The sequence below is a fragment of the Engystomops pustulosus genome, unplaced genomic scaffold (genome assembly GCF_040894005.1).
Source record: "Engystomops pustulosus unplaced genomic scaffold, aEngPut4.maternal MAT_SCAFFOLD_98, whole genome shotgun sequence".
Classification (NCBI taxonomy): Eukaryota; Metazoa; Chordata; class Amphibia; order Anura; family Leptodactylidae; genus Engystomops; species Engystomops pustulosus.
In genome coordinates this window covers 112501-129659 of record NW_027284982.1, presented here as the reverse complement: position 1 = coordinate 129659, position 17159 = coordinate 112501, and positions in this window count along the sequence as shown.

The window sequence follows — 17159 nt, the reverse complement described above, 5'->3', positions numbered from 1 at the left end:
GCGCCCTCCAGCGGGCAGACGAGGGTACTTCTAGTCTGCCCGAGCTCCATGGGGCCCCTCTCGCCCCTAGGCTCCCCGCCCAGGGTTCCAGGGTCCCGGATACAGCCACCCTGCCGAGTTCGGTATAGGGTACCGGGCCTGGCTGGAATCACGCCGGGATCGGTGAGACCTCCTCGGCCGCGGCTCAGCCTCCAAACTCCCTTTCGCGGTTCTCTTCCCTTCAACTTCCATGGGCATGTTCCACACCGGGACCTCCGACCAAGTGTGGCCGGGGAACAGTCGCCCATGCCCGGGTAGCCTCAGCAAGTGCTCCCGCTGAGGTCAACTTGGAGGTTGGAGCTCCGACTTCCATGGGCACTGTTCCTCCCCGGGACCTGCCGCCAAGTCTGGCCGGGGGACAGTGACACATTCCCGGGTAGCTTGAGCGGCTTCTCCCGCTGAACTCTTACTTCCATGGGCATGTTCCTCATCAGGAACCAACGACCAAGTGTTGCCCAGGGACAGTGACACATTCCCGGGTAGCCTCAGCAGCTGCTCCCGCTGAGCTACTTCCATGAGCACTATTCCTCCCCGGGACCTGCCGCCAAGTCTGGCCGGGGGACAGTGACACATTCCCGGGTAGCCTCAGCAGCTGCTCCCGCTGAGCTACTTCCATGGGCACTATTCCTCCCCGGGACTTGCCGCCAAGTCTTGGCCGGGGGACAGTGACACATTGCCGGGTAGCCTGAGTGGCTGCTCCCGCTGAGCTCTTACTTCCATGGGCATGTTCCTCACCGGGACCAACTACCAAGTGTGGCCGGGTTTCGAGCTCCAAACTCGGCTTGCACTTGGTCGCTTGGGGGGTCCCCTCCGCTCCGGGAAGGGCGCCCTCCAGCGGGCAGACGAGGGTACTTCTAGTCTGCCCGAGCTCCATGGGGCCCCTCTCGCCCCTAGGCTCCCCGCCCAGGGTTCCAGGGTCCCGGATACAGCCACCCTGTCGAGTTCGGTATAGGGTACCGGGCCTGGCTGGAATCACGCCGGGATCGGTGAGACCTCCTCGGCCGCGGCTCAGCCTCCAAACTCCCTTTCGCGGTTCTCTTCCCTTCAACTTCCATGGGCATGTTCCACACCGGGACCTCCGACCAAGTGTGGCCGGGGAACAGTCACCCATGCCCGGGTAGCCTCAGCGGCTGCTCCCGCTGAGGTCAACTTGGAGGCTGGAGCTCCGACTTCCATGGGCACTATTCCTCCCCGGGACCTGCCGCCAAGTCTGGCCGGGGGACAGTGACACATTCCCGGGTAGCCCTGAGCGGCTGCTCCCGCTGAACTCTTACTTCCATGGGCATGTTCCTCATCAGGAACCAACGACCAAGTGTGGCCCAGGGACAGTGACACATTCCCGGGTAGCCTCAGCAGCTGCTCCCGCTGAGCTACTTCCATGAGCACTATTCCTCCCCGGGACCTGCCGCCAAGTCTGGCCGGGGGACAGTGACACATTCCCGGGTAGCCTGAGCGGCTGCTCCCGCTGAGCTACTTCCATGGGCACTATTCCTCCCCGGGACTTGCCGCCAAGTCTTGGCCGGGGGACAGTGACACATTCCCGGGTAGCCTGAGTGGCTGCTCCCGCTGAGCTCTTACTTCCATGGGCATGTTCCTCACCGGGACATACTACCAAGTGTGGCCGGGTTTCGAGCTCCAAACTCGGCTTGCACTTGGTCGCTTGGGGGTCCCCTCCGCTCCGGGAAGGGCGCCCTCCAGCGGGCAGACGAGGGTACTTCTAGTCTGCCCGAGCTCCATGGGGCCCCTCTCGCCCCTAGGCTCCCCGCCCAGGGTTCCAGGGTCCCGGATACAGCCACCCTGTAGAGTTCGGTATAGGGTACCGGGCCTGGCTGGAATCACGCCGGGATCGGTGAGACCTCCTCGGCCGCGGCTCAGCCTCCAAACTCCCTTTCGCGGTTCTCTTCCCTTCAACTTCCATGGGCATGTTCCACACCGGGACCTCCGACCAAGTGTGGCCGGGGAACAGTCACCCATGCCCGGGTAGCCTCAGCGGCTGCTCCCGCTTAGGTCAACTTGGAGGTTGGAGCTCCGACTTCCATGGGCACTATTCCTCCCCGGGACCTGCCGCCAAGTCTGGCCGAGGGACAGTGACACATTCCCGGGTAGCCTGAGCGGCTTCTCCCGCTGAACTCTTACTTCCATGGGCATGTTCCTCATCAGGAACCAACGACCAAGTGTGGCCCAGGGACAGTGACACATTTTTGGGTAGCCTCAGCAGCTGCTCCCGCTGAGCTACTTCCATGAGCACTATTCCTCCCCGGGACTTGCCGCCAAGTCTTGGCCGGGGGACAGTGACACATTCCCGGGTAGCCTGAGTGGCTGCTCCCGCTGAGCTACTTCCATGGGCACTATTCCTCCCCGGGACTTGCCGCCAAGTCTTGGCCGGGGGACAGTGACACATTCCCGGGTAGCCTGAGTGGCTGCTCCCGCTGAGCTCTTACTTCCATGGGCATGTTCCTCACCGGGACATACTACCAAGTGTGGCCGGGTTTCGAGCTCCAAACTCGGCTTGCACTTGGTCGCTTGGGGGGTCCCCTCCGCTCCGGGAAGGGCGCCCTCCAGCGGGCAGACGAGGGTACTTCTAGTCTGCCCGAGCTCCATGGGGCCCCTCTCGCCCCTAGGCTCCCCGCCCAGGGTTCCAGGGTCCCGGATACAGCCACCCTGTCGAGTTCGGTATAGGGTACCGGGCCTGGCTGGAATCACGCCGGGATCGGTGAGACCTCCTCGGCCGCGGCTCAGCCTCCAAACTCCCTTTCGCGGTTCTCTTCCCTTCAACTTCCATGGGCATGTTCCACACCGGGACCTCCGACCAAGTGTGGCCGGGGAACAGTCGCCCATGCCCGGGTAGCCTCAGCAAGTGCTCCCGCTGAGGTCAACTTGGAGGTTGGAGCTCCGACTTCCATGGGCACTGTTCCTCCCCGGGACCTGCCGCCAAGTCTGGCCGGGGGACAGTGACACATTCCCGGGTAGCTTGAGCGGCTTCTCCCGCTGAACTCTTACTTCCATGGGCATGTTCCTCATCAGGAACCAACGACCAAGTGTGGCCCAGGGACAGTGACACATTCCCGGGTAGCCTCAGCAGCTGCTCCCGCTGAGCTACTTCCATGAGCACTATTCCTCCCCGGGACTTGCCGCCAAGTCTTGGCCGGGGGACAGTGACACATTCCCGGGTAGCCTGAGTGGCTGCTCCCGCTGAGCTACTTCCATGGGCACTATTCCTCCCCGGGACTTGCCGCCAAGTCTTGGCCGGGGGACAGTGACACATTCCCGGGTAGCCTGAGTGGCTGCTCCCGCTGAGCTCTTACTTCCATGGGCATGTTCCTCACCGGGACATACTACCAAGTGTGGCCGGGTTTCGAGCTCCAAACTCGGCTTGCACTTGGTCGCTTGGGGGGTCCCCTCCGCTCCGGGAAGGGCGCCCTCCAGCGGGCAGACGAGGGTACTTCTAGTCTGCCCGAGCTCCATGGGGCCCCTCTCGCCCCTAGGCTCCCCGCCCAGGGTTCCAGGGTCCCGGATACAGCCACCCTGTCGAGTTCGGTATAGGGTACCGGGCCTGGCTGGAATCACGCCGGGATCGGTGAGACCTCCTCGGCCGCGGCTCAGCCTCCAAACTCCCTTTCGCGGTTCTCTTCCCTTCAACTTCCATGGGCATGTTCCACACCGGGACCTCCGACCAAGTGTGGCCGGGGAACAGTCGCCCATGCCCGGGTAGCCTCAGCAAGTGCTCCCGCTGAGGTCAACTTGGAGGTTGGAGCTCCGACTTCCATGGGCACTGTTCCTCCCCGGGACCTGCCGCCAAGTCTGGCCGGGGGACAGTGACACATTCCCGGGTAGCTTGAGCGGCTTCTCCCGCTGAACTCTTACTTCCATGGGCATGTTCCTCATCAGGAACCAACGACCAAGTGTGGCCCAGGGACAGTGACACATTTTTGGGTAGCCTCAGCAGCTGCTCCCGCTGAGCTACTTCCATGAGCACTATTCCTCCCCGGGACTTGCCGCCAAGTCTTGGCCGGGGGACAGTGACACATTCCCGGGTAGCCTGAGTGGCTGCTCCCGCTGAGCTACTTCCATGGGCACTATTCCTCCCCGGGACTTGCCGCCAAGTCTTGGCCGGGGGACAGTGACACATTCCCGGGTAGCCTGAGTGGCTGCTCCCGCTGAGCTCTTACTTCCATGGGCATGTTCCTCACCGGGACATACTACCAAGTGTGGCCGGGTTTCGAGCTCCAAACTCGGCTTGCACTTGGTCGCTTGGGGGGTCCCCTCCGCTCCGGGAAGGGCGCCCTCCAGCGGGCAGACGAGGGTACTTCTAGTCTGCCCGAGCTCCATGGGGCCCCTCTCGCCCCTAGGCTCCCCGCCCAGGGTTCCAGGGTCCCGGATACAGCCACCCTGTCGAGTTCGGTATAGGGTACCGGGCCTGGCTGGAATCACGCCGGGATCGGTGAGACCTCCTCGGCCGCGGCTCAGCCTCCAAACTCCCTTTCGCGGTTCTCTTCCCTTCAACTTCCATGGGCATGTTCCACACCGGGACCTCCGACCAAGTGTGGCCGGGGAACAGTCGCCCATGCCCGGGTAGCCTCAGCAAGTGCTCCCGCTGAGGTCAACTTGGAGGTTGGAGCTCCGACTTCCATGGGCACTGTTCCTCCCCGGGACCTGCCGCCAAGTCTGGCCGGGGGACAGTGACACATTCCCGGGTAGCTTGAGCGGCTTCTCCCGCTGAACTCTTACTTCCATGGGCATGTTCCTCATCAGGAACCAACGACCAAGTGTGGCCCAGGGACAGTGACACATTCCCGGGTAGCCTCAGCAGCTGCTCCCGCTGAGCTACTTCCATGAGCACTATTCCTCCCCGGGACTTGCCGCCAAGTCTTGGCCGGGGGACAGTGACACATTCCCGGGTAGCCTGAGTGGCTGCTCCCGCTGAGCTACTTCCATGGGCACTATTCCTCCCCGGGACTTGCCGCCAAGTCTTGGCCGGGGGACAGTGACACATTCCCGGGTAGCCTGAGTGGCTGCTCCCGCTGAGCTCTTACTTCCATGGGCATGTTCCTCACCGGGACATACTACCAAGTGTGGCCGGGTTTCGAGCTCCAAACTCGGCTTGCACTTGGTCGCTTGGGGGGTCCCCTCCGCTCCGGGAAGGGCGCCCTCCAGCGGGCAGACGAGGGTACTTCTAGTCTGCCCGAGCTCCATGGGGCCCCTCTCGCCCCTAGGCTCCCGGCCCAGGGTTCCAGGGTCGCGGATCCAGCCACCATGCGGAGTTCGGTTTGGGTACCGGGCCTGGCAGAAATCACGCCGGGATCGGTGAGCCCTCCTCGGCCGCGGCTTCGCGCAAAAACTCCCTTTCGCGGTTCTCTTCACTTCAACTTCCATGGACACGTTCCACACTTGGACCTACGACCAAGTGTGCCCGGGGAACAGTAACCCATGCCCGGGCAGCCTCAGCAAGTGCTCCCGCTGAGGTCAATTTGGAGGTTTGAGCTCCGACTTCCATGGCCATGTTCCTCACCGGGACCTACGACCAAGCGTGGCCGGGTTTCGAGCTCCAAACTCGGCTTGCACTTTGTGGCCAAGGGGGTCCCCTCCGCTCCGGGAAGGGCGCCCTCCAGCGGGCAGACGAGGTTACTTCTAGTCTGCCCGAGCTCCATGGGGCATTATTCCTCCCCGGGACTTGCCGCCAAGTCTGGCCGGGGGACAGTGACACTTGGCCGGGTAGGCGAAGTGGCTTCTCCCGCTGACTTGCCCCTTTGGAAGTAGGAGCTCTTACTTCCATGGGCATTATACCTCTCGAAGACTTAGAGCCAAGTGAGCTCCTACTTCCATGGGCATTATTCCTCCCCGGGACTTGCCGCCAAGTCTGGCCGGGGGACAGTGACACTTGGCCGGGTAGGCGAAGTGGCTTCTCCCGCTGACTTGCCCCTTTGGAAGTAGGAGCTCCTACTTCCATGGGCATTATTCCTCCCCGGGACTTGCCGCCAAGTCTGGCCGGGGGACAGTGACACTTGGCCGGGTAGGCGAAGTGGCTTCTCCCGCTGACTTGCCCCTTTGGAAGTAGGAGCTCCTACTTCCATGGGCATTATTCCTCCCCGGGACTTGCCGCCAAGTCTGGCCGGGGGACAGTGACACTTGGCCGGGTAGGCGAAGTGGCTTCTCCCGCTGACTTGCCCCTTTGGAAGTAGGAGCTCTTACTTCCATGGGCATTATACCTCTCGAAGACTTAGAGCCAAGTGAGCTCCTACTTCCATGGGCATTATTCCTCCCCGGGACTTGCCGCCAAGTCTGGCCGGGGGACAGTGACACTTGGCCGGGTAGGCGAAGTGGCTTCTCCCGCTGACTTGCCCCTTTGGAAGTAGGAGCTCCTACTTCCATGGGCATTATTCCTCCCCGGGACTTGCCGCCAAGTCTGGCCGGGGGACAGTGACACTTGGCCGGGTAGGCGAAGTGGCTTTTCCCGCTGACTTGCCCCTTTGGAAGTAGGAGCTCCTACTTCCATGGGCATTATTCCTCCCCGGGACTTGCCGCCAAGTCTGGCCGGGGGACAGTGACACTTGGCCGGGTAGGCGAAGTGGCTTCTCCCGCTGACTTGCCCCTTTGGAAGTAGGAGCTCTTACTTCCATGGGCATTATACCTCTCGAAGACTTAGAGCCAAGTGAGCTCCTACTTCCATGGGCATTATTCCTCCCCGGGACTTGCCGCCAAGTCTGGCCGGGGGACAGTGACACTTGGCCGGGTAGGCGAAGTGGCTTCTCCCGCTGACTTGCCCCTTTGGAAGTAGGAGCTCCTACTTCCATGGGCATTATTCCTCCCCGGGACTTGCCGCCAAGTCTGGCCGGGGGACAGTGACACTTGGCCGGGTAGGCGAAGTGGCTTCTCCCGCTGACTTGCCCCTTTGGAAGTAGGAGCTCCTACTTCCATGGGCATTATTCCTCCCCGGGACTTGCCGCCAAGTCTGGCCGGGGGACAGTGACACTTGGCCGGGTAGGCGAAGTGGCTTCTCCCGCTGACTTGCCCCTTTGGAAGTAGGAGCTCTTACTTCCATGGGCATTATACCTCTCGAAGACTTAGAGCCAAGTGAGCTCCTACTTCCATGGGCATTATTCCTCCCCGGGACTTGCCGCCAAGTCTGGCCGGGGGACAGTGACACTTGGCCGGGTAGGCGAAGTGGCTTCTCCCGCTGACTTGCCCCTTTGGAAGTAGGAGCTCTTACTTCCATGGGCATTATACCTCTCGAAGACTTAGAGCCAAGTGAGCTCCTACTTCCATGGGCATTATTCCTCCCCGGGACTTGCCGCCAAGTCTGGCCGGGGGACAGTGACACTTGGCCGGGTAGGCGAAGTGGCTTCTCCCGCTGACTTGCCCCTTTGGAAGTAGGAGCTCCTACTTCCATGGGCATTATTCCTCCCCGGGACTTGCCGCCAAGTCTGGCCGGGGGACAGTGACACTTGGCCGGGTAGGCGAAGTGGCTTCTCCCGCTGACTTGCCCCTTTGGAAGTAGGAGCTCCTACTTCCATGGGCATTATTCCTCCCCGGGACTTGCCGCCAAGTCTGGCCGGGGGACAGTGACACTTGGCCGGGTAGGCGAAGTGGCTTCTCCCGCTGACTTGCCCCTTTGGAAGTAGGAGCTCTTACTTCCATGGGCATTATACCTCTCGAAGACTTAGAGCCAAGTGAGCTCCTACTTCCATGGGCATTATTCCTCCCCGGGACCTACTGCCAAGTGTGGCCGGGGAACAGTGACTCTTGGCCGGATAGAACTAGTGGCTTCTCCCGCTGACTTGCCCCTTTGGAAGTAGGAGCTCCTACTTCCATGGGCATTATTCCTCCCCGGGACCTACTGCCAAGTGTGGCCGGGGAACAGTGACATGTGGCCGGATAGGCCAAGTGGCTTCTCCCGCTGACTTGCCCCTTTGGAAGTAGGAGCTCCTACTTCCATGGGCATTATTCCTCCCCGGGACCTACTGCCAAGTGTGGCCGGGGAACAGTGACTCTTGGCCGGTTAGGCCAAGTGGCTTCTCCCGCTGACTTGCCCCTTTGGAAGTAGGAGCTCCTACTTCCATGGGCATTATTCCTCCCCGGGACCTACTGCCAAGTGTGGCCGGGGAACAGTGACTCTTGGCCGGATAGGCCAAGTGGCTTCTCCCGCTGACTTGCCCCTTTGGAAGTAGGAGCTCCTACTTCCATGGGCATTATTCCTCCCCGGGACCTCCTGCCAAGTGTGGCCGGGGAACAGTGACTCTTGGCCGGATAGGCCAAGTGGCTTCTCCCGCTGACTTGCCCCTTTGGAAGTAGGAGCTCCTACTTCCATGGGCATTATTCCTCCCCGGGACTTGCCGCCAAGTCTGGCCGGGGGACAGTGACACTTGGCCGGGTAGGCGAAGTGGCTTCTCCCGCTGACTTGCCCCTTTGGAAGTAGGAGCTCTTACTTCCATGGGCATTATACCTCTCGAAGACTTAGAGCCAAGTGAGCTCCTACTTCCATGGGCATTATTCCTCCCCGGGACTTGCCGCCAAGTCTGGCCGGGGGACAGTGACACTTGGCCGGGTAGGCGAAGTGGCTTCTCCCGCTGACTTGCCCCTTCGGAAGTAGGAGCTCCTACTTCCATGGGCATTATTCCTCCCCGGGACTTGCCGCCAAGTCTGGCCGGGGGACAGTGACACTTGGCCGGGTAGGCGAAGTGGCTTCTCCCGCTGACTTGCCCCTTTGGAAGTAGGAGCTCTTACTTCCATGGGCATTATACCTCTCGAAGACTTAGAGCCAAGTGAGCTCCTACTTCCATGGGCATTATTCCTCCCCGGGACTTGCCGCCAAGTCTGGCCGGGGGACAGTGACACTTGGCCGGGTAGGCGAAGTGGCTTCTCCCGCTGACTTGCCCCTTTGGAAGTAGGAGCTCCTACTTCCATGGGCATTATTCCTCCCCGGGACCTACAGCCAAGTGTGGCCGGGGGACAGTGACTCTTGGCCGGATAGGCCAAGTGGCTTCTCCCGCTGACTTGCCCCTTTGGAAGTAGGAGCTCTTACTTCCATGGTCATTATTCCTCCCCGGGACCTACTGCCAAGTGTAGCCGGGGAACAGTGACTCTTTGCCGGATAGGCCAAGTGGCTTCTCCCGCTGACTTGCCCCTTTGGAAGTAGGAGCTCCTACTTCCATGGGCATTATTCCTCCCCGGGACCTACTGCCAAGTGTGGCCGGGGAACAGTGACTCTTGGCCGGATAGGCCAAGTGGCTTCTCCCGCTGACTTGCCCCTTTGGAAGTAGGAGCTCTTACTTCCATGGGCATTATTCCTCCCCGGGACCTACTGCCAAGTGTGGCCGGGGAACAGTGACTCTTGGCCGGATAGGCCAAGTGGCTTCTCCCGCTGACTTGCCCCTTTGGAAGTAGGAGCTCTTACTTCCATGGTCATTATTCCTCCCCGGGACCTACTGCCAAGTGTAGCCGGGGAACAGTGACTCTTGGCCGGATAGGCCAAGTGGCTTCTCCCGCTGACTTGCCCCTTTGGAAGTAGGAGCTCCTACTTCCATGGGCATTATTCCTCCCCGGGACCTACTGCCAAGTGTGGCCGGGGAACAGTGACTCTTGGCCGGATAGGCCAAGTGGCTTCTCCCGCTTACTTTCCCCTTTGGAAGTAGGAGCTCCTACTTCCATGGGCATTATTCCTCCCCGGGACCTACTGCCAAGTGTGGCCGGGGAACAGTGACTCTTGGCCGGATAGGCCAAGTGGCTTCTCCCGCTGACTTGACCCTTTGGAAGTAGGAGCTCCTACTTCCATGGGCATTATTCCTCCCCGGGACCTCCTGCCAAGTGTGGCCGGGGAACAGTGACTCTTGGCCGGATAGGCCAAGTTGCTTCTCCCGCTGACTTGCCCCTTTGGAAGTAGGAGCTCCTACTTCCATGGGCACTATACCTCTCGGGGACTTAGAGCCAAGTGTCTTCACCCTTTGGAGGTAGTAGCTCCTACTTCCATGGGCATTATTCCTCCCCGGGACCTCCTGCCAAGTGTGGCCGGGGAACAGTGACTCTTGTTCGGATAGGCCAAGTGGCTTCTCCCGCTGACTTGCCCCTTTGGAAGTAGGAGCTCCTACTTCCATGGGCATTATTCCTCCCCGGGACCTACTGCCAAGTGTAGCCGGGGAACAGTGACTCTTTGCCGGATAGGCCAAGTGGCTTCTCCCGCTGACTTGCCCCTTTGGAAGTAGGAGCTCCTACTTCCATGGGCATTATTCCTCCCCGGGACCTACTGCCAAGTGTGGCCGGGGAACAGTGACTCTTGGCCGGATAGGCCAAGTGGCTTCTCCCGCTGACTTGCCCCTTTGGAAGTAGGAGCTCTTACTTCCATGGGCATTATTCCTCCCCGGGACCTACTGCCAAGTGTGGCCGGGGAACAGTGACTCTTGGCCGGATAGGCCAAGTGGCTTCTCCCGCTGACTTGCCCCTTTGGAAGTAGGAGCTCTTACTTCCATGGTCATTATTCCTCCCCGGGACCTACTGCCAAGTGTAGCCGGGGAACAGTGACTCTTGGCCGGATAGGCCAAGTGGCTTCTCCCGCTGACTTGCCCCTATGGAAGTAGGAGCTCTTACTTCCATGGGCATTATTCCTCCCCGGGACCTACTGCCAAGTGTGGCCGGGGAACAGTGACTCTTGGCCGGATAGGCCAAGTGGCTTCTCCCGCTGACTTGCCCCTTTGGAAGTAGGAGCTCTTACTTCCATGGTCATTATTCCTCCCCGGGACCTACTGCCAAGTGTGGCCGGGGAACAGTGACATGTGGCCGGATAGGCCAAGTGGCTTCTCCCGCTGACTTGCCCCTTTGGAAGTAGGAGCTCTTACTTCCATGGGCATTATTCCTCCCCGGGACCTACTGCCAAGTGTTGCCGGGGGACAGTGACATGTGGCCGGATAGCCCAAGTGGCTTCTCCCGCTGACTTGCCCCTTTGGAAGTAGGAGCTCCTACTTCCATGGGCATTATTCCTCCCCGGGACCTCCTGCCAAGTGTGGCCGGGGAACAGTGACTCTTGGCCGGATAGGCCAAGTGGCTTCTCCCGCTGACTTGCCCCTTTGGAAGTAGGAGCTCCTACTTCCATGGGCATTATTCCTCCCCGGGACCTACTGCCAAGTGTGGCCGGGGAACAGTGACTCTTGGCCGGATAGGCCAAGTGGCTTCTCCCGCTTACTTTCCCCTTTGGAAGTAGGAGCTCCTACTTCCATGGGCATTATTCCTCCCCGGGACCTACTGCCAAGTGTGGCCGGGGAACAGTGACTCTTGGCCGGATAGGCCAAGTGGCTTCTCCCGCTGACTTGACCCTTTGGAAGTAGGAGCTCCTACTTCCATGGGCATTATTCCTCCCCGGGACCTCCTGCCAAGTGTGGCCGGGGAACAGTGACTCTTGGCCGGATAGGCCAAGTTGCTTCTCCCGCTGACTTGCCCCTTTGGAAGTAGGAGCTCCTACTTCCATGGGCACTATACCTCTCGGGGACTTAGAGCCAAGTGTCTTCACCCTTTGGAGGTAGTAGCTCCTACTTCCATGGGCATTATTCCTCCCCGGGACCTCCTGCCAAGTGTGGCCGGGGAACAGTGACTCTTGTTCGGATAGGCCAAGTGGCTTCTCCCGCTGACTTGCCCCTTTGGAAGTAGGAGCTCCTACTTCCATGGGCATTATTCCTCCCCGGGACCTACTGCCAAGTGTGGCCGGGGAACAGTGACTCTTGGCCGGATAGGCCAAGTGGCTTCTCCCGCTGACTTGACCCTTTGGAAGTAGGAGCTCCTACTTCCATGGGCATTATTCCTCCCCGGGACCTACTGCCAAGTGTGGCCGGGGAACAGTGACTCTTGCCTGGGTAGGCCAAGTGGCTTCTCCCGCTGACTTGCCCCTTTGGAAGTAGGAGCTCCTACTTCCATGGGCATTATTCCTCCCCGGGACCTACTGCCAAGAGTGGCCGGGGGACAGTGACATGTGGCCGGATAGGCCAAGTGGCTTCTCCCGCTGACTTGCCCCTTTGGAAGTAGGAGCTCCTACTTCCATGGGCATTATTCCTCCCCGGGACCTACTGCCAAGTGTGGCCGGGGAACAGTGACTCTTGGCCGGATATGCCAAGTGGCTTCTCCCGCTGACTTGCCCCTTTGGAAGTAGGAGCTCCTACTTCCATGGGCATTATTCCTCCCCGGGACCTACTGCCAAGTGTGGCCGGGGAACAGTGACTCTTGGCCGGATAGGCCAAGTGGCTTCTCCCGCTGACTTGACCCTTTGGAAGTAGGAGCTCCTACTTCCATGGGCATTATTCCTCCCCGGGACCTACTGCCAAGTGTGGCCGGGGAACAGTGACTCTTGCCTGGGTAGGCCAAGTGGCTTCTCCCGCTGATTAGCCCCTTTGGAAGTAGGAGCTCCTACTTCCATGGGCATTATTCCTCCCCGGGACCTACTGCCAAGAGTGGCCGGGGGACAGTGACATGTGGCCGGATAGGCCAAGTGGCTTCTCCCGCTGACTTGCCCCTTTGGAAGTAGGAGCTCCTACTTCCATGGGCATTATTCCTCCCCGGGACCTACTGCCAAGTGTGGCCGGGGAACAGTGACTCTTGGCCGGATATGCCAAGTGGCTTCTCCCGCTGACTTGCCCCTTTGGAAGTAGGAGCTCCTACTTCCATGGGCATTATTCCTCTCCGGGACCTACTGCCAAGTGTGGCCGGGGAACAGTGACTCTTGGCCGGATAGGCCAAGTGGCTTCTCCCGCTGACTTGCCCCTTTGGAAGTAGGAGCTCTTACTTCCATGGGCACTATACCTCTCGGGGACTTAGAGCCAAGTGTCTTCACTCTTTGGAGGTAGTAGCTCCTACTTCCATGGGCATTATTCCTCCCCGGGACCTACTGCCAAGTGTGGCCGGGGGACAGTGACATGTGGCCGGATAGGCCAAGTGGCTTCTCCCGCTGACTTGCCCCTTTGGAAGTAGGAGCTCTTACTTCCATGGGCATTATTCCTCCCCGGGACCTACAGCCAAGTGTGGCCGGGGAACAGTGACTCTTGGACGGATAGGCCAAGTGGCTGCTCCCGCTGACTTGCCCCTTTGGAAGTAGGAGCTCCTACTTCCATGGGCATTATTCCTCCCCGGGACCTACTGCCAAGTGTGGCCGGGGAACAGTGACTCTTGGCCGGATAGGCCAAGTGGCTGCTCCCGCTGACTTGCCCCTTTGGAAGTAGGAGCTCTTACTTCCATGGGCATTATTCCTCCCCGGGACCTACTGCCAAGTGTGGCCGGGGGACAGTGACATGTGGCCGGTTAGGCCAAGTGGCTTCTCCCGCTGACTTGCCCCTTTGGAAGTAGGAGCTCTTACTTCCATGGGCATTATTCCTCCCCGGGACCTACTGCCAAGTGTGGCCGGGGGACAGTGACATGTGGCCGGATAGCCCAAGTGGCTTCTCCCGCTGACTTGCCCCTTTGGAAGTAGGAGCTCCTACTTCCATGGGCATTATTCCTCCCCGGGACCTACTGCCAAGTGTGGCCGGGGAACAGTGACTCTTGGCCGGATAGGCCAAGTGGCTTCTCCCGCTGACTTGCCCCTTTGGAAGTAGGAGCTCTTACTCCCATGGGCAGTATACCTCTCGGGGACTTAGAGCCAAGTGTCTTCACCCTTTGGAGGTGGTAGCTCCTACTTCCATGGGCATTATTCCTCCCCGGGACCTACTGCCAAGTGTGGCCGGGGGACAGTGACTCTTGGCCGGATAGAACTAGTGGCTTCTCCCGCTGACTTGCCCCTTTGGAAGTAGGAGCTCCTACTTCCATGGGCATTATTCCTCCCCGGGACCTACAGCCAAGTGTGGCCGGGGAACAGTGACTCTTGGACGGATAGGCCAAGTGGCTGCTCCCGCTGACTTGCCCCTTTGGAAGTAGGAGCTCCTACTTCCATGGGCATTATTCCTCCCCGGGACCTACTGCCAAGTGTGGCCGGGGAACAGTGACTCTTGGCCGGATAGGCCAAGTGGCTGCTCCCGCTGACTTGCCCCTTTGGAAGTAGGAGCTCTTACTTCCATGGGCATTATTCCTCCCCGGGACCTACTGCCAAGTGTGGCCGGGGGACAGTGACATGTGGCCGGTTAGGCCAAGTGGCTTCTCCCGCTGACTTGCCCCTTTGGAAGTAGGAGCTCTTACTTCCATGGGCATTATTCCTCCCCGGGACCTACTGCCAAGTGTGGCCGGGGGACAGTGACATGTGGCCGGATAGCCCAAGTGGCTTCTCCCGCTGACTTGCCCCTTTGGAAGTAGGAGCTCCTACTTCCATGGGCATTATTCCTCCCCGGGACCTACTGCCAAGTGTGGCCGGGGAACAGTGACTCTTGGCCGGATAGGCCAAGTGGCTTCTCCCGCTGACTTGCCCCTTTGGAAGTAGGAGCTCTTACTCCCATGGGCAGTATACCTCTCGGGGACTTAGAGCCAAGTGTCTTCACCCTTTGGAGGTGGTAGCTCCTACTTCCATGGGCATTATTCCTCCCCGGGACCTACTGCCAAGTGTTGCCGGGGAACAGTGACTCTTGGCCGGATAGAACTAGTGGCTTCTCCCGCTGACTTGCCCCTTTGGAAGTAGGAGCTCCTACTTCCATGGGCATTATTCCTCCCCGGGACCTACAGCCAAGCTTGGCCGGGGGACAGTGACATGTGGCCGGATAGGCCAAGTGGCTTCTCCCGCTGACTTGCCCCTTTGGAAGTAGGAGCTCTTACTTCCATGGGCATTATTCCTCCCCGGGACCTACTGCCAAGTGTGGCCGGGGAACAGTGACTCTTGGCCGGATAGGCCAAGTGGCTTCTCCCGCTGACTTGCCCCTTTGGAGGTAGGAGCTCCTACTTCCATGGGCATTATTCCTCCCCGGGACCTACTGCCAAGTGTGGCCGGGGAACAGTGACTCTTGGCCGGGTAGGCCAAGTGGCTTCTCCCGCTGACTTGCCCCTTTGGAAGTAGGAGCTCCTAATTCCATGGGCATTATTCCTCCCCGGGACCTACTGCCAAGTGTGGCCGGGGAACAGTGACTCTTGGCCGGATAGGCCAAGTGGCTTCTCCCGCTGACTTGCCCCTTTGGAAGTAGGAGCTCCTACTTCCATGGGCATTATTCCTCCCCGGGACCTACTGCCAAGTGTAGCCGGGGAACAGTGACTCTTGGCCGGATAGAACTAGTGGCTTCTCCCGCTGACTTGCCCCTTTGGAAGTAGGAGCTCCTACTTCCATGGGCATTATTCCTCCCCGGGACCTACTGCCAAGAGTGGCCGGGGAACAGTGACTCTTGGCCGGATAGGCCAAGTGGCTTCTCCCGCTGACTTGCCCCTTTGGAAGTAGGAGCTCCTACTTCCATGGGCATTATTCCTCCCCGGGACCTACTGCCAAGTGTGGCCGGGGAACAGTGACTCTTGGCCGGATAGGCCAAGTGGCTTCTCCCGCCGACTTGCCCCTTTGGAAGTAGGAGCTCCCACTTCCATGGGCATTATTCCTCCCCGGGACATACTGCCAAGTGTGGCCGGGGAACAGTGACTCTTGGCCGGATAGTCCAAGTGGCTTCTCCCGCTGACTTGCCCCTTTGGAAGTAGGAGCTCCTACTTCCATGGGCATTATTCCTCCCCGGGACCTACAGCCAAGAGTGGCCGGGGGACAGTGACATGTGGCCGGATAGGCCAAGTGGCTTCTCCCGCTGACTTGCCCCTTTGGAAGTTGGAGCTCCTACTTCCATGGGCATTATTCCTCCCCGGGACCTACTGCCAAGTGTGGCCGGGGAACAGTGACTCTTGGCCGGATAGGCCAAGTGGCTTCTCCCGCTGACTTGCCCCTATGGAAGTAGGAGCTCTTACTTCCATGGGCATTATTCCTCCCCGGGACCTACTGCCAAGTGTGGCCGGGGAACAGTGACTCTTGGCCGGATAGGCCAAGTGGCTTCTCCCGCTGACTTGCCCCTTTGGAAGTAGGAGCTCTCACTTCCATGGGCAGTATACCTCTCGGGGACTTAGAGCCAAGTGTCTTCACCCTTTGGAGGTAGGAGCTCTTACTTCCATGGGCATTATTCCTCTCCGGGACCTACAGCCAAGTGTGGCCGGGGAACAGTGACACTTGGCCGGATAGGCCAAGTGGCTGCTCCCGCTGACTTGCCCCTATGGAAGTAGGAGCTCTTACTTCCATGGGCATTATTCCTCCCCGGGACCTACTGCCAAGTGTGGCCGGGGAACAGTGACTCTTGGCCGGGTAGGCCAAGTGGCTTCTCCCGCTGACTTGCCCCTTTGGAAGTAGGAGCTCTTACTCCCATGGGCAGTATACCTCTCGGGGACTTAGAGCCAAGTGTCTTCACCCTTTGGAGGTAGTAGCTCCTACTTCCATGGGCATTATTCCTCCCCGGGACCTACTGCCAAGTGTAGCCGGGGAACAGTGACTCTTGGCCGGATAGAACTAGTGGCTTCTCCCGCTGACTTGCCCCTTTGGAAGTAGGAGCTCCTACTTCCATGGGCATTATTCCTCCCCGGGACCTACTGCCAAGAGTGGCCGGGGAACAGTGACTCTTGGCCGGGTAGGCCAAGTGGCTTCTCCCGCTGACTTGCCCCTTTGGAAGTAGGAGCTCCTACTTCCATGGGCATTATTCCTCCCCGGGACCTACTGCCAAGTAAGGCCGGGGAACAGTGACTCTTGGCCGGATAGAACTAGTGGCTTCTTCCGCTGACTTGCCCCTTTGGAAGTAGGAGCTCCTACTTCCATGGGCATTATTCCTCCCCGGGACCTACAGCCAAGCTTGGCCGGGGGACAGTGACATGTGGCCGGATAGGCCAAGTGGCTTCTCCCGCTGACTTGCCCCTTTGGAGGTAGGAGCTCTTACTTCCATGGGCATTATTCCTCTCCGGGACCTACAGCCAAGTGTGGCCGGGGAACAGTGAAACTTGGCCGGATAGGCCAAGTGGCTGCTCCCGCTGACTTGCCCCTTAGGAAGTAGGAGCTCCTACTTCCATGGGCATTATTCCTCCCCGGGACCTATAGCCAAGTGTGGACGGGGGACAGTGACATGTGGCCGGATAGGCCGAGCGGCTTCTCCCGCTGACGTCATCGCTTTGGAAGTAGGAGCTCCTACTTCCATGGGCTTGTTCCTCCCCGGGACTTGCCGCCAAGT